Source organism: Rhipicephalus microplus, chromosome X (genome assembly GCF_043290135.1).
Source record: "Rhipicephalus microplus isolate Deutch F79 chromosome X, USDA_Rmic, whole genome shotgun sequence".
Classification (NCBI taxonomy): Eukaryota; Metazoa; Arthropoda; class Arachnida; order Ixodida; family Ixodidae; genus Rhipicephalus; species Rhipicephalus microplus.
The window spans coordinates 31,500,845-31,517,455 of NC_134710.1; the positions used below are offsets into that span (position 1 = coordinate 31,500,845).

General features: G+C 46.6%; 1 protein-coding gene across 5 annotated transcripts in view; it reads left to right on the top strand.

Annotated features, from left to right (window-relative positions):
* Positions 1–16,611, top strand: part of LOC119176601 (uncharacterized) — a 115,552-nt gene that overhangs the window by 83,442 nt on the left and 15,499 nt on the right. The gene's annotated exons all lie outside the window — the stretch shown is intronic.

Below are 16,611 nucleotides of genomic sequence, written 5' to 3' on the forward strand. Positions count from 1 at the left end.
AGAGTACTGTAGGATTAGGCGAAATGACATAATCGCCGTCAGCCACAGGTGGATCAGAAGAGACGTCGATATACGTCACAGCTCGACAAGATAGGCGAACAAAGTCGGCGGAGCATAGCTTTGGCGGCGCAGGATCAGGAGGGTCAACGGCGTGTGGTAGGACAAGCTGAACAACACAAGCAGAACCCTCAATTATGGCGGAATGCTCCGACAGAAAATCGAGTCCCAATATGATGTTATGTGGGCAGTGGTCCAGTACGTAAAACAGAACAGTGGTATGACGTCCAGCAACAGTGACACGGGCGGCACACATCCCGGTGACCGCTGGTGTTGCACCATCAGCTACTCGGACAAGAGTGATCGGAGCAGGAGTGAGCACTTTCTTGAGTCGAGCACAAAGGCTGGAGTTCATGACTGATATGTGAGCGCCGGTGTCAATGAGTGCTGCCACAGAAGTACCGTCAACATTTACTTTAATCAAGTTGTTGTCTCCGGGTATCGTGTGTAGAGGAATTTTTGGTCGGGTCGTCGAAGCAGGCTCACCTCTAGGAGCTGCGCCCGTCAGTTTTCCGAGGACTGGTGGTAGGAGGGTGAGGGGGAGCGACGTCAGTTAGTTGAGCGGGACATGAGTCCAGAGGGCGACGGGGAGCGGCTTGGTTGGGCAGGCCTGGATGGCGAAGCATCATCTTGTGCCGCGTAGATCGGCATCCGAGAGCCAGCAGATGGGCGTCGGGTGTTGGCATAATGCGACCATGGCTGCCAACCCCAGGAAGTGCGGCAATGACGTTAAATATGGCCCACTCGTCCACAGTTGAAGCAGATCGGCCTGTCATCGGAAGTTCGCCATTCTGCGGGGTTCCGGTAACGTGGGCGGTTGTTCGGTCCGCGGGACATATTAGGTGTACTGGGCAGTCGGTAGTCAGGTCGGTTAACGGGGCATAGCGTCTGAAGTCCGGCGTTGGCCAGTTCCTGGCGTACGACACTCTTGATTAAAGAAATCGTGGCACGAGAATCGTCAGGGGCCTGGACTTGGTCAGACAGGGGAGATGCTGCCTCGATTTCGTGGCGCACGATGCGCACGATATTGTCGGAAGCAGCAGGGGCTGGTGCCAAACGGGCGTCCTCACAGGTTGATGTTGCAGCCGTGTTGGGAAGACGCGAAAAGTGTGGAGTGATACGGCGACTTTTCGCGTATTCGAAGCATCGGCATTCATTAATAACGTCGTCTACGGTCGATGAGTTTCGAAATACGAGGAGATTGAAGGCGTCATCGGCGATTCCTTTGAGGATGTGCGCGACCTTTTCAGATTCCGGCATCTTGTCATCAACCTTCCGGCAGAGGGCGAGCACATGTTGTATGTATGTGACGTAAGACTCGGTGCCGGACTGGAGTCGGGACGCTAGTTCTTTCTGCGCAGCACGACGACGCCCGATGGGCTTGCCGAAGAGATCGATGAGTTTCTGTTTACAGATGTCCCAACTCGTGATATCTTCCTCGTGGTTGGAAAACCAAACTTTAGCTGTACCATCAAGGTAGAAAATTATATTGGCCAACATGAGCGTCGGATCCCAGTTGTAAAGAGCGCTCACCCTTTCGTACAGCTGAAGCCATTCCTCCACGTCAGTACTGTCACTGCCCGAAAATGTGCCTGGGTCACGCGGTTGAGTCAGGACGACGGTGCGGTTAGTAGCAGCTGGATGCGGTGCTGTTGGTTGCTGCGTAGTTGGACGAAGCACGGTTGGGGTAGTCTCCGAAGAATCCTCGTGTTCGTCTTGATCAGGCATCGCACAGGCAGCCAAGGAGCGTCCGCTGCGTAGAATCGTCGTGGTGTTGACTGTGGGAAGACCCGCACTCTCCAACAAAATGTTATGGAGAGAAGGCGTCTGAAAAATGCCTTTACTTTCGGTAAACAGGCAGGCATACAATATGGAGCTCGGTCTGCACGAGCTCGCCCTAAACATCGTCCTCTTTTCTACAATGTTCATTTGTGGTACCCCGTAGCAATATATACTGATTAGGCCAGCACACCCGCGAAACGCAATTCACCAGATAAGGTAACAACACCGTTCAACCATCGTTTCGCTGACCGCAGCGGATATCTATCGGCGGGACGACGGAAATTCAAAACCAAAATCCGTTGCCGTGGCCAGCGACACTCTGTGGGAAATGAGAATTTTGTAGTCAGCAAATGCTGAAAGCGTATGCCGCTGCTATTGCGCGTGAGCAAATAACGTGGTGTGAACGCCGGCGTTGAGGGCGACGACTTTGGTTGCCATATCAGTGGCACACGCGATAGATATCGGGTGCCGTTGCCCAAACGGGCCTTGCAAGCGAGCCGAGAAGTTGTGCCCTAAGCCCACCGTCAAAAAAAAAAAATGTTGGCGGGGTGGGTTATGGGTAAGTTAGAAAACATGTTGTCCTTGTTCTGACCCGTGAAGAACGCCACTTAAGCCACCATTGGGGCGGTACACTAGTGGCCCACGGAAAAGCGTTTTAAGATTTGGAAGGGGCTGTTAGCACTGTTGGGACACCGCACAGTTTGTTCAGTTACTCATGCATGTGTATACAGCATAATGTTGGTACTAATACAATCTCTGAAGCTTAAAACACTTGCTGGCAATAATTTTGTGCACTGTAGAACATTTCTGCAGCCCTAAAAAAAAAATCAAACAAAACTGCATGCCAATTTTTTTTCTTTCATTTTTGCCACACCTACTCCTCAGTTTTACGAATCTTAAGCTTGCCAGCTTGGCAGATCTATATTTGTATGCTCAGACTTTGTCGAAGGATTTAACAGACGTGGCTGACGCTAATGTCAATTTTATTATTGTTTGTTAGTGGGGTAGTTAGAAATACTATAAATATTGAAATAGCAGTGTTCTTATTCCTTCTGCACAATTTAAGTGATGTTGAAGGTTTGTACATGTCTTTTTTTTTTACAGTCGCCGACCGATTTTTCGGACCTGGCGGGGACCGAAAAAAAGTACGAAAAATTGAACAGTCCGAAAAATTCGTTTTCGCCAAAAATCTGAAGTTTATTGCATCAGGCAGGTTTAAAAAAGTCCTTGATGCTGCCTTGCCTCAAACTACGCTTGGAGGCAATTTGGTTTGCCCGTATTTGCGCCAAGGTGACATCGTCGCCGTAAACGCTCGACAAAATTGTCACCGCGTTGGCGATCTCCGACGGCTGCGGGCGGTCGTCGTTGTCATCCGACGACAACGACGACCGCCATCCGGCGTCGACCGTCATCCAGCGACATCTAGCTGCGAACGTCCACTCTCTATTAGCTTGATTATGGCAGCTTTCTTCTCCATCGTCAGGGTCGTATACTTCCCACGCTTCTTCACACCACCTGGCTCCCGCGATGGCACAGATAGCGGAGCCATGGCACCGAGAACACAAAATTCAATGCCGCAGATAGCCGCTGCGAAGCACACAACGTCTCGACGCTACGCGACACAACACGTGGTGGTGGTGGTGGTGGTGGTGGTGGTTAGAATGAAGAGGAAAAAGGCGCCTAATTTCTGTCTGCCTTCAGGCGACACGGCGCAGTGCCTTGTAGGGTTGGGGGGAAGGAGGGATAAAAAGAATAGAAGGAAAATAGACGGAGAAGAAGACAGCCAACGAGAGGAAAAAGAAGGAGATAGGAAAGTGGGGATCCGGTCGAAGCAGTCCAAGGGCGGGGCACCACAATGCGAGAGCTGCACGGCTTCAGGAGACCGCGGAGGGCGAACCAGTCGGCGGGAGCTACGGAGATCGCGAGGGCACAACCGTCCAGCTTGAAATCCTGCGAGCGAATCGTGCAGAATGGCGACTGAAAAAAGCTGCAACGACAATAAAAGAATCCTTCTTTCGCCTCCTCTCCGTGCGATGTGATGACGATAGTGCTGACCGAAGACGAAAAAACGGCATCCATCACCGCGTCTTTTAAAAAGCAAACACGGCCTCCGAAACTTAAAACATGGCGTGCGCATTCCAATCTCGGAGGCAGGAAAGGCATCTGAAGACCAAGCTTAGCCAAGCCGACAGAAAATCCAACATGGCGGCGTTCACAATGGCTTGGAGCGTGGCACAAAACGAGCGATTTAGTCCGAAAAATCGAACTTTCAGAGGCAAATTCGCCCGAAAAATCAGTCGAAACAATGCATTAGCTCTATGGAATCCCTGATGGTGCATTTATGAAGTCCGGAATATCCAACAAGTCCGAATTTTTGGAGTCCGGAAAATCGGTCGGCGACTGTATAGTGCTCCAAGTAGGGTTTTTTGTGATAAAATTTTTTTTTTTCGTAATCTGCTTGAAATTTAAATTTTAGTGCTCACTAGTTGGTAAACAGGTCTCGCATGATACAAGTGCTCAGAAAATTTTTTCTGGTTGTTTTTTATATTCTAAAATGGTTGAAATTTTCTATATAAAGGTGGGTAACCACAGTTTCATCTGTTCCTGGGAAAGCAAAACCTTTAGCCTAATGTAAATTCAATCGGAATCGCTATCAATTCACAGTGTTGCTGGAGTATATCTTCATGCAGTGGAACTTTGATTATACGGCCCCCGGTTTGGCGACGACTCGCATTGCAGAATCTCCATAGATATAATGTATTAAAAACTGAGGTTATACGACACAGTTTCACGCCAACCTAGCATCTTGCGATGACTCAGATTTTGTCCGAAAAAAAAAAAAAAACCACACATTTATGGCGTATTCGGTTGGCCGCTCTGGTCCTCTGGCTCAGAGCCGCCAGATGCAGAGGCAGCTCGCAATCGGAGCGCAAGAGACAGCGTACCAAACGTATACATCAGCGTTTTCTGAGCACTCGGAGCAGCCAAGAGCAGCGCGTCTGTCGCGCCACCGCGCAGCGAGTGCGGCAAGCTGCCGGGGAAACATTGCTGCGCCGTGTCAACAAATGATGCCGATCAGTTCAGTGGACATAGTCTGACCTTTCTTATTGTTTCTTTCTCTGAAATGTTTAGATATAGCGAAAACCTCCTGAGCACAGCGCATAAATCTGGCAATCATCCTCGTCCTAGCTGCTATCTTCAAGGCATATCACGAGGAGCTGCTGTAGCGACAGCATGACGTTTCCTCCACTTTCGCTAGCCTCCTCGTTCGCCCCACACACACGCAAAACGGATTAACAAGGGACGTGTACGAAGTATTAGGCACCCGACGATACCCCCTTCCGAAATGCACACTCGTGCTCCTTACTTTGTTCACCTGCCAGCAGCTGCGTGAATGGCTGGCTTGTGTTACGTGATCTGTCCTCCCGGTCAGATCGCGTTACGTTCTCACTTCGAAGTTAGAGCAACGGGGAGCGCTCCGAGTCAAAGGCTGAAGCTCTGAAAGAACCAACTGAAGGCGCAGCCACTTGTCAGTGCGCTCGAAAATGCCCAACCGAATAATACGCCATTACTCAAGTAAATGTTTGACCAAATATTCACGAGTGCAAAATATAAACTTGCGTTCCCCTAGGTTGATGATTAGAAAATTAGAGAGTGAGATAGGATGTCTTCTCAGAATGGAAAATTTATTCCCCGGGAAGCTCCTGCTCTTCCACACACCTTGATTGTGCGCGTATGTATCCAGTGTTGTTACCTAGTCAAGCTAGCTCTATCCACACAGAGTAGCTTCAGCTAGCTGAAAAGCTGATATTTCACATTTTTGGTTCATGGAAACTTTTCCTGGTTGACATACAGCTGATCTCCTGTTTTTGTCGCACTCGCAGTCACGGGCTTGTGCGCGCACAAGGGCCATATAGAAGTGGGTTGAGAGCAGTCTGTTGTCGGTCCCTTTAACTAGGGCTAGTTGAAACCTTACTGATTATGTAATTCTACTCACTTTTTTTATCTGCCAAACTTGGTGTTACTGAAAGTTCGGAGTAATGCTTGTATGCCATGTTTAGTAGTTTGTGACACCAAGGGTAATGTTTTCCATATGTCCAACTACTGTACATTATGTTGAACCTCCATTATACATCTTCTGGTTTTACAACAAATCGATTTAGTCCTGGCAGAACCATCATAAAAATAGTGTATTAAAAGCATTGATTATACTGCCACATGGTTAGAGTGTGAAGACTATGCTATTGGGCTATTAAAGACTAAACTTTTTATTTGGGCGAACTTGTGCCAAGAACATGAAATGTCAAGGTACAAGCATTCCATACACTGATAGTGGCGAGAACACTTATTGGCCAGTGAGTAATGTGATGATGAGCTCCAAGGTGTGTCAGCATTTATGTATTGAAGGTTCCAAGTTTATCATTGGTGGTCACATTAATTCCAGAATAAATTCTGCTGTTCACATTGCACACTTCTGCTTATGAGAATGATCTAAAATAATTGAGAGTGTATGAGATTTTGGAGTGGTGTGCACAAGACAATTGTCACACGTGCAATGAGCCAGATTGCGTGAAAAGTGTATGCAGAAGTGCATGTGGCAATATGAAGAAATTTCACCCCATCCTTGAATCTTACGAAAGCTGCCTGATACCATCCCAGGTGCAAAAAGAAAGCTTATGAGCCCCCATGTTGGCGATTAGATCCAGCTTTCCTGGTTTTAAAGTAGCTTTTTGATACACCTCCATTGCGAGCATATCTTAGTGCTGTTACTTAGACTAGCTCGGTGTACATGAGTTTCTTCAGCTAGTAGACAGGCCTATATTCAAGGTCCGGATATGTTCGCGTTTTCAGCCAGTAGAAACTACTTCATCGACATGTAGCTGAAGATCTCCTTCCTTCTCTTCGAGGCACCCTCAGTGTCAGGCCTCGAGCACAAAAAAAAAAAAGACGTGATGCTGCTATGTTCAGTGTTCAGACTTCTTGTATAGGACAGAAGATACATGTTGGATATGATTTTTTAGAAGTTAAAAATAAAGCTTTGCTCCCTCTTCCTCTAATAAATTCCTAACTGCCATCTAAAGAAATAATGTAATCTATGTTTCGTGGGGAAGTGCAGAGTCAATCCACGGGTTTAGTCAGGCAGTCTGTACCTGTTTTTGGAAAGACTGAGCATCGGTGCCCATATTTTTAGTTCTTCGATTATATTGTCCCGACGTCAAAACAGAGGTCTTGCCGCAGAGATTGAGACACCAGAAGCGGCTCTTTTAATAGAACGCGCAAGAGAGTTCTTTTTTTTTTTTTTTCATCCGTTTCCTTGTACTTCATGGCATATGCACAACTGCCATTGTCTTTCTTTTTGACAAGCACCTGACATTTGCCCCCGTCCGAAAGAGACATCGTCCCAATGCGCAACTTAGGCGCTCTACCAGGCGTATGAAGTGGTGGCGTCAACTGGATAAATACGGTTTCATACGCACGAGGTGTACGATTTCGGGTAAATGCTTTTGGCACTTAGAACTACAGTCAGTGTTGGGAACAACTTCATAGTTCACGTCGTTCAAGCGTTGGGTGACGCTGTATGGACCAAAGTACCATCTTTGCAGTTTTTCCGACAGTCCACGTCGACGTATCGGAATCCAGACCCAGACCTTGTCGCCTGGTGTAGCTTATAAACTTGTGTCGGGGGTCGTACCGTTGTGCATCTTGATGCTGTTGATGACAGATGCGCACACGCGCGAGCTGTCTTGCTTCCTTGGCGCGCTGAGTGATTTCTTCGGCGTCTACATGGGTATCGTCAAACTCATGCGGCAACATAGCGTCCAACGTTGTCGTGACTTCGGGACAATAGATCAGCCTGAACGGCGTCATTCCAGTGGTTTCTTGTCGAGCGGTATTATAAGGAGAAGGTCACGTACGGCAATATCTTATCCCAGTTTTTATGTTCCGTGTCAACGTACATGCTTATCATGTCTGTGAGGGTCCTATTGAGGCGCTCCGTAAGTCCGTTTGTCTGCGGATGGTATGCAGTTGTTCTCCAGTGAGCTGTACCGCTGAGTCTGAGAACCGACTCCAAAAGCTCAGTGGTGAAGGCAGGTCCTCTGTCTGTGATCACTGCTGTCGGGGCGCCATGCCGAAGGACGATGTTTTCAATGAAGAACTGAGCGGCTTCTGCTGCTGTGCCGCGCTGCATAGCTTTAGTCTCCGCATAACGGGAGAGGTAATCGGTGGCCACGATTATCCATCTGTTCCCTGTTGTGGAAGTTGGCAAGGGACCCAGGAAACCCATTCCAATCTGGGTGAACGGCTTCGCTGGTGCTTCGACTGGATGTAAAAGCTGGCTTGCTGGGAGGTGCTTTGCGTCTTTGGCAGTCGGTGCAAGTTCGCACGTGATGGTTAACAGCAGCGGGTAACTTTGGCCAGTAGTACTTGCCTTGTAGTCGGCACAATGTTAGGGTGTAGCCTAGATGACCAGAAGTTGCTTCATCATGGCACGCTTCCATAATTTCTTTTGGAAGAGAGGCAGGCACGACGAGCAAGTGCGGGTTGCCAGTTGGTAAGAAGTTTTTTTTATGGAGAACATCGTTTCGCAAGCGAAAAGATGGCAGTCCTCTGGCAAATAACCGCGGCACATCCTTACGTCGTCCTTCTAAATATTCAATGAGTGGTATTAGCTCGGGGTCACTGCGCGGTCAAGCACAAGCTGCCATCTTTTATCTTGACCAAAACCACGGGGGACGCCCAAGGACTTTTCTAAGGTTGTATGACGTCATCCGCGAGCATCTTGTGTACTTGCTTCTGAATCTCCTCGCGCTCTTTCGGAGCCACACGGTAGGGGTTCTTCCAAATCGGTCGCGTGTTGTCTTCAGTAATAATGCGGTGCTTGGTCAATGGTGTTTGTTGGACCTTTGACGTACGCAAAAAGCAGTCTTCAAATTGGTGTATAAGTTCAAGCAGGCGCTTTTTATCGGAGGGCGGTAGTGTAGAGCAGATGTCCACCGACAAAGTTGTCGAGGCAGGGACAGCCGCGTCATCTGGTTGCAAGGCAAAACAATCTCCGGCTTGGTCTACATCGTCGTAGTAGGCAATTGCGGTACCCTTCTGGATTTGACAGCGCTCGTTGCTGAAGTTCGTGAGGAGCACTTCTGCCTGTCCACCAGTAAGCGCCAGGACGCCCCTCGCGATGGAAATGCCTTGCGTGAACAAAAGATCGACTATGTGCTCCGCTATCACATCTTTATAGCAAAGACAGCCACTAGACACCGACACAAAGCAGCAGGATCTCGGTGGAAGTGTCACATCGTCGGCTATTTGCAAACGGCCGCGTGGTTCTTCGCTGCTGTTGTCGGCATACGGATGTGCGCAAAACGTCACCATACGTTGAGGGATGTTGATAACAGCGCCATGATCTTGAAGAAAATCCATGCCCAAAATTAACTCTTTACAGCAGTCTGGCAACAGGACAAAAGTGGCCACGAAGCTGGAATCCCCGATGCGAAATCTAGTGGTGCATTTACCCGTGGGAGCCATCAGCTGACCACCAGCACTCCTTATGTGCGGCCCTGTCCACGGTGTCTTGACCTTTCTAAGGCGGTCGGCGAGCTCTTGTCGCATGATTGAGAAGTCGGCGCCTGTGTCGACCAGTGCTGCAACGTGATGTCCGTCAATGAGAACGCTCAGATCGGCACGTACAACTTCATCGGCATTAGTATTCGTCGTCATAGTCGTCATACCTTCTTGCGATGAGTGGGGGAACTTTTCAGTGTCTTGACGATTGGCAACCTTGCCCCCCGAAGTCGCATCGGTTAGTTTCCCCAGTGCGAGCTAGGCGAACGGCCTCTGGTGACGTCCGATTAGCTCTGAGGGAAGTCACGGGGACGCGCAGCTGGTGGAGATCGCCAGCAACGCGGTGGAATTTCTCGGGCAGGCGATAGTTGATCGGCCTCGTGGGCACGACGGTCTTCGGAGCGGAAAGAAGCGGGACGAGAAAAGTTCCCGAACCCGGAATTGCCATGACGGCGATAGCGGGCATAGTGACCGGGTCCTTCGCAGCGGAAGCAAATAGGTCGACGGTCGGCCATGCGCCATAAGTCAGTGCGGCGAACTGGTGGTCGTCTCGTAGAATCCCGTTGCCACCAAGGTACGGCAGCGGGTCGTGGCTAGAAGGGTGGCGCCACAAATGTCGGTGCAGGACGACGGACCACATCAGCGTAGCTCACTGGATGTGGCTCGGGGCTTGGCGCGGTTGGTGTAATGGCTTGCCTCAACTCTTGGCGGACGATTTCGGCAACAGATGCGACTGGCGGTTGGGCAAGGGGAACGGAGAGGGCCCGAAGTTCCTCACGCAGTATTTCCTTAATCATTTGTCGCAGGGAACTTTCGTATACGGTAGTGTTCTGAGCTGCAGCACTTACTGCCGTGTGGTTCTGCAGGCGGTCAAAGTGTTGGCGTCGTCGTTGCAGTGCGCGCTCGATGACAGTCGCCTCTCTTATGAATTCATCTACAGTTGTAGGTGGATTTCGTACGAGGCACGCAAACACTTGTTCTTTAACACCCTGCATTAGGTGACGCACTTTCTTCGCCTCGAGCATGTCAGGGTCAGCTCGTCGAAACAGACGGATCATACCTTCTGCATACATGGCGGCTGTTTCATTGGGTTTTTGCAACGTGGGCCTCAATCACTTGCTGTGCGCGATCCCGTCGGTCCGAGTTCAAAAATGTAGCGAGGAGCTTTCGACGGAAGTCTTCCCAAGATTGGAATGTAGCCTCGCGATTCTCATACCACATGCGAGCGCTATCTTCTAGTGCGAAATATGCACGGCCAAGTTTGTGCTGTTCGCTCCAGTGGTTGAATGCAGCGACCCGTTCGAACTGTTCGAGCCAGTCCTCGACATCTTCGTACTCTTCCCCACGGAAAACTTCAGGAACGCGAGGATGTTCAAGAGTCACCTGCAAGGAAAGAGTGGTCTGCGATGGCGGGATAACCGTGGATGTCGTAGGAGCTGCCATGCTGGAAAGAGGCGGAACATGTGTGGACTCCGGACTTAGGCCTAGTAGGCACCGACTGAATCGGCAAGCACGTGACAATATGACGTCTGGATTATAGGTCTGTTTTGCGTCGTCCCCTCAGAGTTGTATAATTGGGGTTTCACTGTATTTAATCCAGCGGTCCTAGGTTAAATAAGTAGCACCATCACATAACTGCTTCCTTTAAGAATGTAATGACCACAACCTAAACCGAATGTCACAGCAAGCGGCAATAGCAGTGATAACACTACGTGTTCGCCACCGTGTCGCACCTTGATTCGTACTGTTTTACCATAGAACATTATGCAACTTATAGATCTATCGTTAGGGCTCCTAAGTATGCATTTGAACACGGCAACCGCATTTCTGGCAGGTACAAACAGGCCACTGTCTTGCACAGTTTCTACGAGGGTGACTTTATATGCACCCTTTCTCGATACAGGGCAGTAATAACTTGAGGCTGTGCATTGAGGAGCGTAAGTACGCGTACATTGCTTACGAAAAACGCGTGCAATGTACGCGGTGTACTAGTTGACAACCCCGGGCTTTATTTTTACTCTTTCAGTCCGGTGTAATCATTGGCGTGTCTCATCTTTGCCATAAATGCCTCCTTCCTACCACCTCATAATCAAACAAAGGGATCACATTTTTGTTTATGTGTACAATTTCTTTGCCGAAATTTTTAAAGTGAACGTCATTTTGCCGCTGTTGACAATCATGAAGTCAGCCAAGAAATAAACTGTTGATGACTGAAGTTCTGCAGCAGCATCCGTGCACAATGCCGGAACAATGGCAAGTTGAAGGTCTTCATACATAAAAAATTTGGTCCTACCGGCCTTTCTTGTTACCATTTTTTTTTCTCGTTTTCTTATGGGGCCATTGTATTCAACAAAGGTGGAAATAGACGAGACAAAACTTTGAGCTTTCAGATAATACCAAGATAGCAATGGGTGGCGGTAGAAAAATATGAGACAAGTGGGGCAACGCAGGCACATTGGTGCATCTTGATGGATGTGGTTAGTGTCTGTGAAGACCAGGATGCATAGAAGGCACTCTGGCCACACAGGCACTACTAACATTCACACTCTGAACAAAAGTACCTTCATAAAAACGACCTCCCTTGAAACACATAAATATTAATCCTTGGGACACTATGCGACAAAAAATGTGCAGGTCAGCATCACGCACATTCACACTGCATGTGTACAGGAAGAATGGTCTCTTCTCAGGGTATGCTGATGGTGCAATGGTGCATGTAAGTAAAGTTGGGGCAAAGGACTTGCTGCCTGCTTGTGACATACAACCACTGTATTGCAGTGAAGCACCTCTTAGGTGCATATTTGGGCAATCTAGTGTATCATGCATGCAATGGTTCTTGTAGTGACAGCAATGGGGCTGGGGCGCTTCACGTATCTATCATTAGCATCGTTATGTGGCACTAACTCGCTGCTCCATAGGGCCACTGTTTCACCAGGTCTGTGGTGAAGTTTGCACCCAGTATTGCCGCATGCCACTCATAATCATCCTATTCTTAGAGTAGATGCAGGCTATCACTTTGAATTATCTAGTCAAAGTACATTAGGATATAAAGAACCACAGTAATGCCTCTAATTATATAAGATTTTGAATGAACTGAGTTTGAGTTATCGAGGTTTTGCTTTGCTTTAATGGTGACATTTATTGCAATGCCTTTAATAGTTGCGAAACAATGATATTGCAAACTAAGCACCCTAGTGGCCTGGCAGATTGTGTACTCTTGTGCTGCAGATTGAACCTTGGCATGCTACTACTGCAGTTTTCTATTCCTGTAGCCCTTATGTAAGACCAAGCATGAAGCACTGGCACTGTTCCAACGCTACCATGTTTATCTTCCGGAGTTTCACATGCCCCATCATTTAGTACTAATTTTACAGCACATAATTAAGGACTCTCAAATAAGGTGCATATGTTGCATATAAGATGTGCTGCGTCTTATGGCCTATTCACACTGCGGAACATGTTTCCCAACAGCTGACCAACATGTTTCCCGACGTGTTGGTCAACACGTGTGTCAACATCTTTGTTGCCAACAGCAACGATGCTGTTTGGTGTGACAACTTTCAGCAACAAAAGGCAAACGACAAAGTGTTGGCGACAGCATGTGTAGCCGCATTTTTGTGCCCGTGTTTTTTTTTTTAAGTTTTATTTTCATTTTTTATTATTACTATTTTTTTTCTGTTTCGACATGCACATGACGCAGCGCATGCTATGAAGCTTTATCTGGCTTCATCCCATTTATTTTCCTTGTGAAACGCCTGAACTCTGTACGCCCCCAAGGGTGCACAACACTTCTTTTTTTTGTAATTTAGAAATGGCACGCTTCAGCAAGGGACACACAGCTTGTCATGTTGCTACTCTACAGAAGCTTCGCTACCAGTGAGGGTTCCGCTATACATGACATGGTGTTGTCTTTGCTTTTGTCGTGCAGTGTGTTGCTTTCAAGGGAACCTCTTACCGACAAAACTATCTCTGCCCAGAGTACAGACTGTTGGGCTAGCTTATTTGATTCTGTTGTAACCATAGCACTTGTGTGATACAGACAAGAGGCACATTAAACAATGCACCGCACAGTCCCTGTCGTCTTTGAATGCATCACATGAGTGCCATAGTCACAGTCGTAACTTTACCAAATGGTGGAGATTTGGAAGCGTTGGCTCATGCTCTTGGAGGTTTTTCAATGCAGGGTGAACATGGCAGCAAAGTAAGCCTGCTTGTATGCGTTTTGTCCTGTCATTGTTTTGGTTCACTGCGTGCTACAAATCGTGAAGACTACCTGTCATAATGGCTCTAAGGCATTACTGACAGTCTTCAATAATGAGAGCACCTTTCTTGTATATTCACGGCTGCATGTCCCACTGGCAAAAGCAACCAAGCATAGGCATGCTCAAATTTGAGATGAAGCCCTAGCTAAAGAGATATTTTGTTGCAGAAAACTGGTGGCACGAGTAATATCACAGAGAAAGCTTATTGTAGCCATTGTTGCTTGGCAAGTATAAAAGAATCTGGTGAAAAGACAGGGATTGATATTAGACAGCAAAAATAGACAGCTTTTGCTTTAGTAATGCTCGCATGTTTCTAACGAGTTTATTGGTTGGCCAAAAATTTATCTGCAGTGTGCTTTTCAACAATTGCGAGCTGCTTATTGTAACAGAGTGTTTGACACCACGTTTTTGTGTGGTTGCGGATAGCGTTGGCCAACTTGTTGCCCAGTGTGAATAGGCCCTTAGCGAAGGGGTTCCCTGACAGAGTTCTTTGAAGACCATCAGTTTTTAATATTTATGATTTTGTTAGTGCCAAGTCAATATGTGTGTGTCTCATTTTTTTTTCCCCTTTTTCATTGCTTCAACAGCGTTATTCACTGGTGATGGCAAGCACGTGTGTAGTGCTAAGTAAGGAACCATAAGACCCCACATTTTTACTCTTTTTTTTTTATTTACAGTATGCTTACTGTCACCAAAAACCACCATTTCAGATATATTATATATGTTCTCAGTGACCCAACTCTCAATGATGATAGGAGTACTGTTTGCTTCTGCGTAATGAAATGGTTGCATGCATTTTTTCTAATTGAGTGTACTTGTTTTCCAGAGGCCATTCATCAGTATTTCTTTGTTTATTGTTTTGTTTCTTTTTTATGGTGATTCTTTTTTCTCTCTGTCTCCCTCTCTCTTTTTTGTGTTTATTAGCCCCGAGAACGAACACTAATGTTGCTGCAGTCGCGACGATGTGACGTCGTGGCAAGGAGACGTGTGCTTCGCCATAGATGATTGCCTTTTTTTGCACTGTCCGTGTCCCCGCTTTTTTGCAATTCAGTGGTGTTTGCTCCATGGTGTAAATATCATATGGTAGAAGGTGAAAGCGTTTATTACTATCTATAGTTAACTAAGCTGTAGAAAGTTTGGACAAGAAGGCTTACTAGTGAACAAACTGCTGTGTGAACGAAAGCTTCATTGTGAAATGATCATGCAGGGCTGCAAAACATTGTTTCCACCACATGTTTCAAGTAACCATTGCTAAGGAAACATTTCTGCTAAATTGTTCCCACTTTATAACAGCTTGCCTCAGACTCCGCAGTTGATGCATTTGTCTCTCAGTATTACAAATAAAATTACGGTAAAATGTGCATTAAATTTACTCTCGTTAAATCAGAAAATTGGTAATTCGGTCGCATTCCCTAGTCTCGGCCAGCAACTGGCTGATCATTTAATAGCATCAAACTCCTGTCAATTTGGTTAGTATATTTTACCGCAGCTCGGTTAATTCTAACAATCTTTTGGATTACGGCGAGTGCGAAGCACTGAAATTTGCGATGCAAAAGAGTAGAAATAGCTTTCGCAGACCACCGTAGCGAGGTGGCACTGTCCATATTGCCATCTTTATCAATCAGTCCTGCAGTTTTTTGTGCATGCAGATCTGGCACTCCTCAGCTTGATACTATGTGCGTGTAGTAGTATCACAAAAGTCAAACTTGTCGCAAGCTATTGAAGATGAGCTTTCAGCTGTAGCCGGCATGCTGCAATAAAAATTCTTTGCTACATTGTGATGGATGAACAATTGGTTGCCGGTCAGTTTACTTGTGAATGAACTAAGATCACATGCATGTGGTGATGGTAATTCTTTATAATAAGGGAGGGGTGCAGAGCATGTTGTGAGCTAATTAAATTTGGAGTCGCTGGCAACGCCATGGTCGCATTGTAAACAAAGTGGCAAGATGATGAAAATTGTAGCTTTTGCACTGCTCTTATACAAAGTAAGTATAACATTTACATATTTGTCAGCAAAATGAAAGTTTGTTCATGTAGCAGGCATTAGTATGGTTCTCTCGATGCTTTTGATAATTCACTATTCATTTAATTAAAGTACTTTTTCTGGACCCTGTAAATCCAACTCAACAGGCTTTTACTGTACATAATTTCTAAATGACTAATTTGTCAATGACTTTGCAGTTTATTATGCAAGTTCCATGCACATCTGCAAATAAAATAGGCAATTCGCCAAAATTGTGTTCTCTGCTACAAAAAACTTTCGATAACTTCTCTAGCAAAAAAAAAATCTTAGCATATTTAATTAGAACTAAGAGACAAAAAAATCCAAGAAAAGCATAGCAAATGTTACTTGTAGTAATTGTGAACCCTTAAGATTTCTCTCTTTTTTGTTTAGCAGCATATCTAAAAAATTCAACAAATTTATAGTACTAGTTACATAGTACTTTTGTAAAAATAGTAGTATTCGCAGGTAGTACAGGTTTCTTCTCAACATTCGGGAATTATGCAGGCATATCGTACCTTGCATGAACAGCTGGTTCAATTGATAGTCACATAACAAACTGTAATCTTAACTTGATTTGAATCACTAGTAGGTTTTGCTTGCCGAACAGACACCAGTAAGTTGAGCATTCGCAACTGTTGCCGTGGTGCACTTGACAACATAGCTCGCACAAAAAACTTTTATTTGTCTCAGTGAGGTACAAACTCATCTCTCATGCTTTTTCCACCTGTCAGTTCATGCTGCCAAGGCCGTAGCTAGATAGGGGTTGAGGGAATTCTGACACGCCCCCCCCCCCCCCTAATTTCTTTAATGCTTTAATTTTTCGTGTTTTACTAAAGTATTTACACACCTTCACGTCAACCATCAGTTGCCATAGTTAGCCATTCTATCCAAAAACACCCCCTGAAAAAAATTCCTGAGCCTTGCATATTCCTCGGAGGT